This window comes from Eurosta solidaginis, chromosome 1 (assembly GCF_040869045.1).
Source record: "Eurosta solidaginis isolate ZX-2024a chromosome 1, ASM4086904v1, whole genome shotgun sequence".
Lineage (NCBI taxonomy): Eukaryota > Metazoa > Arthropoda > Insecta > Diptera > Tephritidae > Eurosta > Eurosta solidaginis.
Genome location: NC_090319.1, coordinates 304,679,559 through 304,690,728, shown reverse-complemented (window position 1 = coordinate 304,690,728; position 11,170 = coordinate 304,679,559).

Here is an 11,170-nt window from a genome sequence, read left to right as displayed (position 1 = left end):
GTGGTATGTGCAAGGAATTGAATAATAAGCCAACAAAAAGAAAAAAAAATTAAGTTTAGAATTCTTATTGTGTGCTGAGTGTTGCTGCTTGGAGTTGCAGCGCATTCAAGCTTAAACCTTTGTAGACCCACCAATGCCTTGTGTTACTCACATACATATGTATGTACATATATACGGCGGTGTCTGCATGTATTTACCCTGTAGGGAAAAATGTGGTAGGTAATATTGTGGAAAATTTGCATTTTGACGACGAATACATCATTAGGTATGTGGGCGTATTTGTAAAAAACCTGTTGGAAAATCAGGTAGATATCAGGCAGGAAATTGCTACAGTCTGGAAATTTAAGCGCACGAAACCTCCTACCGCCAAGTACCAATTCACCCCATACTTTCATTAAGTATTCCGTCGGGAGGTGCGTTGAGCACTAGGCTCGACGTCCGTTGTGTCGAGTTGCACGGCGTTGTTGTTGTTGTTGTAGCAGTGCTTCGCCCCATCCAATAGGTGCGACCGATGACAAGTTGTCATCAATATCCCATAACGGGAGTCCAAGGAAGCTTGCAGTTTCAACAGGGGTGGACGTAGTGAGAGGGGTGTTAGAGGCGTTAGGTCCACATTAGAATTAAAGAGATGGTTGGTGTCTTGTGGGGACACATTGCAAGCAGGACATAAATTTTGTATGTCGGGGTTGATTCTGGATATGTAAGAGTTTAACCTATTAGAGTATCCAGATAGAAGTTAAACTAGAGTGACGCGCGTTTCCTCAGGGAGAGTGCGTTCCTATTCTGCAAGTTCTGGGTATTTTTCTTTAAGAAATGGATGCGCCAGCATACTAATGCCCTTCCTATCTATGTATTTCTGTGATTTACGTAGCACACGTGTTAGAAATCTGTGTAAACTGTATAACATAAAGCACCACGCCGAACTAGTCACTAAACTAAAGTTAAGAGGGAGTATAAAAACATCAATCCGAATCAATTCGACATGTCTAGCCAGAATGAAATTTCAATATTCAACTTAGCTCCACTTTCCTACACTCTTAAAGTATACGAATTATATATATGCATACGTACTAAATTATGGTGCTTGCTGCTTACTCTTTTCCAAGTGACGGTCGAAAAGACCGTGAATCATATCCCAGCATATTCACTGCATCATTCGGAAAAGTCCTTCTATGACCTACCCTTTTAACGAGCACTCGTTTCTTTAAATTCCTTTTAAACTACGCGTATTCGTATTTCTGGGGTATAGACGGTTGACGAGGCAATACGTACCTTTCTATTATCTGAAGAAGAAAGGTGTGTTCACTTCAATGATGTTATTTGGACGTTTGATGAGGCCGTGTCTCCAATCCTTGCCTATAACTTCACGGCTAGTTTTGCAATTTACTACTAGTGTGTTAGAAAACTTGTTTCCAATCCGCGCTCTGTTTCACTTATTGTTGCCTAGTTACGGCTGATACAAAGCTTAAACCTTTACATGTTTCTTCACTTCATGGTATCTGCAATGACATTGCATTCCTTTGCCCATTTTTCGTTACTTTCGAGCATATGCTAAACAAAAGTCTCGGGGGTGTTATCATTCCAAATTATACTGCGCAGTCTGCTGTAGCGCCTTGAGCACTCAAAGAAGATGTGGTATACACATCTGATGAAGATGTGGTATAAACAAGGGGTGTCACAGGGTGGTTTCCTATCCCCACTTTTGTTTAACTTCTACATATCAAAGCTACCTTCGCCACCAGAAGGAGTTACTATCGGTCCTACGCCGATGACTGTACAATAATGGCCACAGGCCCAGGCCCACAGATCGATGAAGTTTGCAACAGAATAAACGACTAACTCCCTGATCTCTCCAGTTTTTCGCCTCGCGAAACCTGGCATTATTACCGACTAAATCCTCCACGACCTTATTTACAACATCCACGTCGATGGCACTACGCTACCGACTGTCCTACACCCCAAAATCTTGGGTGTGACGTTTGATCAGGACCTACATTTTGGTGAGCATGCAGCCGCAATTGCACCGAAAATCCAGAGCCGTGATAAAATCCTCAAATCTCTTGCTAGCAGTACTTGGAGAAAAGACAAAGAAACGCTCATTACCACATACAAAGCAATTGGCCAGCCGATTGCATGCTACGCGTCCCCTTTATGGTCGCCAAGCCTAAAAACTACTTACTGGAAGAAGCTACAGGCCTGCCAAAATACTGCTCTCAGAGCCGCCACGGTCTGTCTTCTTAAGTCCCCAGAACATCACCTACATAATGAGGCGCGAATTCTCCCCATCAGGGAGAGAAATGAGATGCTAACCAAACAGTTCCTGTTGAATACCCAGAAACCTGGGCATGCTAACAGACATCTGATTGATGAGCCAACACCGCCCACGGGCCTAAGGATTCATCTCCGTAAGCATTATGAGGAAATACGGCACCTGAGAACTCAGCCGTATGAAGCCAAAAAACACAAGCAGTTCTTCAGCGAACTCTACAAACAGGCGTCGGACCTTTATGCCAGGAATTGCCCGGTGAATCCAGTACTCAAAGAACAGTACCCAAAACTAGCGGAAGAGGAACGCATACTGCCCAGGGAAACACGAGTCACTCTAGCTCAACTTCGATCTGGATACTGTAACAGGTTAAACTCTTACCTATCCGGAATCAACCCCGACATACAAAATGTATGCCCCGCTTGCAATGTCTCCCCACATGACACCAACTATCTCTTTAATGGTAATGTGGAACCAACGCCTCTAACACCCCTCTCATTATCGTCCAACTCCGTTGAAACTGCAAGTTTCTTTGGATTCCCGTTAGAGGATATTGATGACAATTTGTGATCGGTCGCACCTATTGGGTGGGGCGAAGCACTGCTACAACAACAACAACGTGGTATACATTCTCTACTGCTTCGCCTCCATAATGGTCGCTTATGTTATTTTTTCTGTATTTTAACTGTGTTAGGTAGAACTGCACTTCGCCGTGGGTTCGTGAAAGCCACGTTTCAAGTCGGGTATATACCTGTGTAGTCTGCAACCCCTATCCCAGTAATTATTATGTCACACCTTAATTTGCAGATTTATCTGAGACTCTTTTCAAAACGCAGCACGCGCGAAGCGCACATAAAAATTAACACTGCAGAAGTATGACGCACACTCTGCGGCCTGGTGCTCAACGGGAGCTCCGTAAAGTATTTGGCTGTTTACTACGCCTGTGTGTGATTGGCGTCGCCTTTGCCTTGGCTGTCGTCCATTTGACATTGTTCTCGATAATGATGTTATGGTTTTTGATGCATTATCGTAAGCATAATCGGGCCTTATCGTAGGCATTATGATAGCCTCCTGTCCATCCTGATCCCCAGGTACTCAGCTGCTGGCAGTGTGTCTATATAAAAACTGCCGTTGAGGCGCAGCACCCCGTCATTCATAACGTTCCAAAGCAATGAACCAAGCACGGACCCTTGTGGAACACCACCTGTAACATTAAGCTTTTACATGCCATCTGATGTCTTATATTCTAACATACCGCTTTGCAAGTATCAGCGTATGATCCTTCTGAAGTAAAAATATAGGTACTAGCCCGACCATGTCGGGAATGATTTAATATGACCATATTGATGAACTCTCTTATGAGAATTGGGTTGCGGAAGCTTTGAGTTGCGCTTATCAACCCCATCATTTTCCGTGTCATCGCAAAGTCTGAGAAAGCATTGGCATTTGCACTCTCTTATTGCAGTCTTAAGTGAATCCGCACAATTCTGTCTTCCTCTTGAGCGTTGGAATTTCCTCCTGGCATTAATGCACTCCTTCCATAAAGATGGTATGTGTTCATTCCATCATTGAAACCTTTGGAGAAATCGGTCAGTCGAACGCGTAACCACTAAAGGTAACACTGCATATTAAGCTTCTATAACGCTGCAAGCAATATAGACTTTTATTTTGTTCATCTTCTATTTCATTCATATACATTCAATTTAGTAGAGCCAATATTTCGTCCACAATGAACGAATGCTTGGTTCATGAGACATATGGTTGTCGGGGCGTATGAGTAACTTTATTCTGTATATTGTCTACCTAGATCTAAACAGCGATTAACTAAACAAGTTAGGAAGGCTAAGTTCGGGTGTAACCGAACACTACATACTCAGCTGAGAGCTTTGAGACAAAATAAGGGAAAACCACCATGTAGGAAAATGAACCAAGGTAACCCTGGAATGTGTTTGTATGACATGGGTATCAAATGGAAGGTAGTAAAGAGTATTTTAAAAGGGAGTGGGCCATAGTTCTATAGGTGGACGCTTTTTCGAGATATCGCCATAAAGGTGGACCAGGAGTGACTCTAGAATGTGTTTGGACGATATGGGTATCAAATTAAAGGTATTAATGAGGGTTTTAAAAGGGAGTGTCCCTTAGTTGTACATGTGAAGGCGTTTTCGAGATATCGACCAAAATGTGGACCAGGGTGACCCAGAACACCATATGTCGGGTACCGCTAATTTATTTATGTATGCAATACCACGAACAGTATTCCTGCCATGATTCCAAGGGCTTTTGGTTTCGCCCTGCAGAACTTCTTCATTTTCTTCTACTTAATATGGTACCCATTTTACAAAGTTTTTTCTAAATTTATATTTTGCGTCAAAAAACCAATCCAATCGCAAGGTTTCATCCTTTTTTTCGTATTTGGTATAGAATTATGGCATTTTTTTAATTTTTTGAAATTTTCGATATCGAAAAAGTGGGCGTGGTCATAGTCAGACTTCGCCCATTTTTAATACCAAGATAAAGTGAGCTCAGATAAATACGTGAGCTAAGTTTAGTAAAGATATGTCGATTTTTGCTCAAGTTATTGTGTTAACGGCCGAGCGGAAGGATAGACGGTCCACTGTGTATAAATACTGGGCTTGGCTTCAACCGATTTTACCCATTTTTACAGAAAACAGTTATCGTCATAGAAGCTATGCCCTTACCAAATTTCACAAGGATTGGTGAATTTTTGTTCGACTTATGGCATTAAAAGTATTCTAGACAAATTAAATGAAAAAGGGCGGAGCCACGCCCATTTTAAAATTTCCTTTTATTTTTGTATCTTGTTACAACATATAATTACTGGAGTTTAATCTTGACATAATTTACTTATATACTGTAAAGATATTAAATTTTTTGTTAAAATTTGACTTTTGAAATTTTTTTTTAAAGTGGGCGTGTTCGTCATCCGATTTTGCAAATAGGAGTAACGTTCCTGCCAAATTTCTTCATGATATCTTTAACGACTGCCAAATTACAGCTTGCAAAACTTTTAAATTACCTCCCATTAAAAGGGGGCGGTACCACGCCCATTGTCCAAAATTTTACTAATTTTCTATTCTGCGTCATAAGGTCAACCTACTCGCCAGGTTTCATCGCTTTATCCGTCTTTGGCAATGAATTATCGCACTTTTAGCGGTTTTTCGAAAATTTCGATATCGAAAAAGTGGGCGTGGTTATAGTCAAATTTCGTTAATTTTAAATGGCGATGTGAGAAGAGTGCCCAGAAACTTACATGTCAAATTTCATTAAGATACCTCAAAATTTACTCAAGTTATCGTGTTCACTGACAGACGGAAGGACGGTTGGACGGACATGGCTATGTGAATTTCTTTTTTCGCCCAGATCATTTTGATATATAGAAGTCTATATCTATCTCGATTAGTTTATGCCGTTACGGGGTACGGTTATCCCGAATCCAAAAGGTTATGCGATTCTAAAAAGTATACGGGTATAAAAAGTACCCCGATCCGAAATCTACCAGGTTTTGAAAATGGTTCCGGCTCCGATAACTACTCATTTTTGGAAATGTACCAAGTTCGGAAAAAGTACTCAGCTCTAAAAAGTACCCAGTTCGGAACAAGTACAAGGCTCTAAGAAAGTACATGGATCAGAAAAAGTACCCGGCTCTTTCAAAACACCTCAGTTCTTATTTACCTCAATTGCATCATCACTCAAAAAATCCGATTTTAAAGCAAATTAAATGAAATAATCTAAACTTTATATCAGGGAAAATCTCTCAGTCTACGAAGTTTAGTCAATATAGAAAATATTCGACGTTTTCTAGACCAAATGCAGAACACCCAGGGAACGCACCCCTAACACCAGTGATATCACTTCGATCTGATCCTGCAAGTGGCACCAAAAGTTAAATGTAAATTGTATATTTTATGTATGCAAAAACTTCATAAAACTGCCTAAAGCACATGACCAGTGTAGAACGCTATAAGTGTATGGCTGTTCGCGCTGGATCTACTCAGTCTAGGGATATGTTATTCCTTATTTTCTTCCGCCATTACGTGCCGCCTTATCCGCCATCTCGTTTTCTTTGCAACTCCTATTACTCGGCGCCCAGATTACGGATACCTTGCTTGCCAAATGACGACGACTTCTGCCTGAAATACAATACAGTATAACGGAAGTTTGAATCTAAGAACACGCGAATAGATTCCAAGCCACACACCCTAGGCCATTTTTAGTTTGGGTATAGAGAATGAAGAAACCCTAGAAAATTATTGACAGGTGTGTTTTTGTTGTTGCATGTAGACAACTTTTGACAGTAAAATGGAAAAATTTCTTATTTTCTATAGTTTCTGGACAGCGAGAATACCTAAAACCCCACAAAGTGACCCATATATATATATTTTTAGGGAATAATTGGACTTTATTTTGAGCGACACTAAAAAAATGTAAACCGGCTCGTAATGAAAAGATTTGAAAAAACGCATGCAAAAATTCATCAATTTTATTTTAAATATTTTCTTTTTAAACGTCGGAAGAAATGCTTCAAGAATCACTTAAATTTATTTTTTGTATTTTGAAATTTGATGGTCTTAATTTTTATTAAAAAAAAGCACATGTAAAAGAGGCTAATTGGCGACACCCTGTATCAATCACAATACGTTCATATTTCTAACACAATTTTTGTATAGGTAATGTTACCTACAATGACAATATTTTTACCAACTTTGTGGAACTTTTTAGACATTAAGTTTTTCGACTGGGAACATATGACGTGAAAAGCCCCTTGTTTTTTCCTTGAAAAAAGAAAACAAATCCCTACCTCGTTACTTTAAATTTTTCCTGTAGGGTCATATGCTGTACAAAACTTTATACGCTTCTAAATTTTCAGATCTTTCTGGAATAGAAACCAATTATATACAAACTGATATACTTATGTACATTAGAGTGATCCTAAGGAACCAATCGATTAGGAGACGGTTAAGACACACTTTCAAAGGGTAGTCTGAATTTTGACCTATGCGCGGCACGGTTAAGTCGTCTTCAATCGGACCACAGTAAGTCTATCATACTATCAACCAAAGCTTTATCGGTTTTGGGCGTTAGATAAAAAAAAATTTAAGTCCCCATTGCAGAGTCTTAAATTTAGTAAAATCACCCGATCTACTTAAATTGATATCAACAGTTTGGCTTCTGTTGAAATGACCATACAAGTTTGTCTTCTCGACAAAAAGCTCCGTTGAATGCGATAAATTTTATTGAATAACTGTTAATTCCACAACAACAACCCTGATATGTTGATTTTACTAGCTTCCACCGTGGTGTGATGGTAGCGTGCTCCGCCTATCACACCGTATGCTCTGGGTTCAACTCCCGGACAAAGCAACATCAAAATTTTAGAAATAAGATTTTTCAATTAGAAGCAAATTTTTCTAAGCGGGGTCGCCCCTCGGCAGTGTCTGGCAAGCGCTCCGATTGTATTTCTGCCATGAAAAGCTCTCAGTGAAAACTCATCTTCCTTGCAGATGCCGTTCGGAGTCGGCATAAAACATGTAGGTCCCGTCCGGCCAATTTGTGGGGAAAAATCAAGAGGAGCACGACGCCAATTGGAAGAGAAGCTCGGCCTTAGATCTCTTCGGAGGTTATCGCGCCTTACCTTTATTTTTTTTTTTTTTTTTTTTTTTGTCGGTGGTATTACCATTTGTAAGAGTGATGCTAAAAAAATCATTTCGTTTTTAAGAGCCACGCTAATGTGGAAACAGTCATATCACATACACTTTTTTTAACTTGTCATAAATAACAATTCTGTTCATTAGTCGGTTAAAAGTTAAATACAATAAGTTCCATCCACAGAAGTATGCATAACAGAAGAACAAGCGAAATGATTGACCAGACGGCAAAGAGTTGTAGGTTGGGTTGATGGGTTAACAGTTTTGGATGTATTCCAGGTCTTAGATTATTGAGTAGGTGCAAATTTTTAAGAGTCTTATGACAAATATTGCCTATTCGTTGATAGTATATATGTTTTGGAAGCTAAGAAAAATTATAAGAATCACTGCTCAAATTGTCTGATACTTACTGTGTCGATCCTGAAATAAATATACACTACAGGCTGCCAGATCACTGCAGTGCCTTTCAGGCCGAGATTGTAGCACTAAAGGAAGCAGAAGAAGTTCTGAAGGAAGCGTGCTTAATTAAGCCGCATTCATGTCAATAAGTACTATATAATAATCAGGCGGCGATCAAGGCAATAATCTAAAATATTACTTCATCAAGAAGTATCATGGAATGCAAAGAAGCATTGCAGAGACTTCGCTCAGGCCGGACCATACATCTAAACTGGGTTATCGGCCATAGAAAGGGTGCAGCACTCGAAGAATGAACGGTAGACGTCTCAATCCGTTTGGGAGAAATGAAAAGCAGGTAGAAGTTGTATATGATCCAACAAGCAGGAAAGGCGTAAAGAGAAGCGCGGCACTTCCAAATTTTCAAGATCATGTGTAAATCATAAGACGTTAAACTCACAATATTACTCATATCTGTAAAGAGACAAGACAAGGCTGACGATGGACATACTAACTGGACACTGCCTTCTGGTGTCACCTGCTTATAAGTTAGACCTCGTCAATAACAGCAGATGCAGGAAGTGCCGGCTGCAGGAAGAAACGGTTGAGCACGTTTTTTGTTGGTGTCCTGCGCTCCCGAGGTCAAGGCTCCAGTTACTAGGTGCGGCAGAGGTGCCTGATCTCAAAGCAGCAATTAAGCTAGGTCCTTGAAAACGTCTAGTATTTGCCAAGAGGACGAAGTTGTTCTATAACATAAGTTCTGGTGCCTAACTGGGGGTTTTCCGTTCTATGTGAGGTCTTTATTCAACCTAACCTACTACAAAGATTTATTCACGCCCGATCCTTCCCGCTTTTGCAATAACCTGCATTTAAATAAACACAATGGGGGAAATGTCTCCAGGTGACGCTCTCCATCTAGGCGCAAGCAGTCAGTAACGCCTATATAAATACGTGAAATTAGTGATGTGGTTTTATAGCCGTAAGAATACCTAAGATTGAATGTACTATGGCAACTAAATTATTAGCTACTTGACCAAATTATGCCCATAGTTGCCATCTCGTAATAAAGAACAAAAATTATCACATCTCCAAGTCTATTAGCGTTAGTTTCCTTTTCTCTAAGTAGTGAACTCGATCTCTCAATGAAAAGGGCCGTTTAGGCAGCCATATAGTACACCCAGTAGTTGTGCGGAATGAGTGAGGAATACGCTCTCACTGCTTAGAGTTGGGTAAACTTTTCCACTGTAGAGCAAAAAAAAAAGTTCATTGTCAAACTTGACTACTACGTTCGTGCTAAGATCATTTCCGTTATTTTAGGTCGAAAGCGCCACTTAATGTAGCGTTCAAGAATCTTGTTGTCATGTACATTTTGGTGGGATATTTCTTGATAGTAGCAAACGACAGTACTCGGAAGCGAAGTCTTTCACCCACCACAACTACAAAATAGTAACAGTAGTAATAGTAAACATTCCGAGCGACGTCAAATCTTGTTTCGTTCATCGGGCTAACTTATTAATCGTCATGAGATAAGATGGTCTCAGCAGAGGTTTGGTGTTAATTTTCTTTACATGAGGACCTCTACACATCTAGATCTTCAGGATTGAGAAATATTTTTACAATTACAAAGCAAGCCGTTTGAATGAAGCCTTACGCTCTTTTACAACCACATATCACAGTGCTGAATAGATGGTTCCGATGAAGATATTTCCAGTGCCAGTATTGACTGGGAGCTCAATACGGGCGCTAAAGCGCAGGTCACACAGCTTGTTTGGTCTGAAAATGTTTATTTGAAATGTGGGAAACCTTTGATTTTCTTTTGATTGTAGTTGGAACTTTAAATCTAAAGGGGGTACTGGTTTCTCGGTTTTCGGTAGGTACACGAATTTTGACCTCTGTCGTAGAGCTGCGGTAGCGTAATCGCCTACCACACCAAAGGTCCTGGTTTTAAGGCCTGGAAAAAGCAACATCAAAGTCTTTAGAAAAGAGGTTTTCGATTAGAAAAAAGATTTCCTAAGGCGGTCGCCATTCTGAAGTGGTTTGTCAAAAACTCTGAGTGCATTTCTGCCATAAAAAGCTTCTCAACTATAATTTATCTTTTTACAGACGGCGTTCGGAGTCGGGATGAATTATGGACCGCCGATTTGTAGGATAAATTATAAAGTAGCACTACTTAAACTGGAAGGGAAGCTCGACTGAAATCTCCTTTAGGGAAGATCGTGCTATGTTATTTCCTTATTTTTATACCAATTTTATGAAAATAAGTTCTTGCAAAACAATAATTACGATTTTGAGAGCATTATTTAATACTGTTTTCACCATCTTCTGGTGTCACATATCCATAGGTTCTCAGAGTTCTGGTGTTCTGTCTGTCAGTTAAGTACAAGAAAAAGGTGTAAGGAAAAGTCAGCTGTTTTGATAGGTTTCGTGTATTCGTAATCTATTTTTGCGATTTGTTCTGCAAAATATTTACAGCTATCAATTAAACTGGGGGTTTGAACCTGTTTTTTTTGACACCCCATGTTGGTGAAAACGAAAATGTCAAATGAAGTTATCTGAAGGATTGCTACCCTCAAACTAAATTCTTAACTAGAGATGACGAAGAAGGCCCTCAATGATATATTCAGGACTAAAGTTCCAATGAATATAAGCTGGGCTCAGAAGGCGTTCGTTACAGCTACACCCATTTTGCGTTCAGTTTTGATTATTGTGCGTGATATCGCTGAGTGTCAGGTGTAGGAGCGAAGGGTTGGGTGGAAGCTCACCTTCTTTACCTAAGCTTGACTGTGGGAAAAATGTGCGCCCAGAAATCCGAGTCGTAATGGTTTTCCTTAGAAGATAGTAC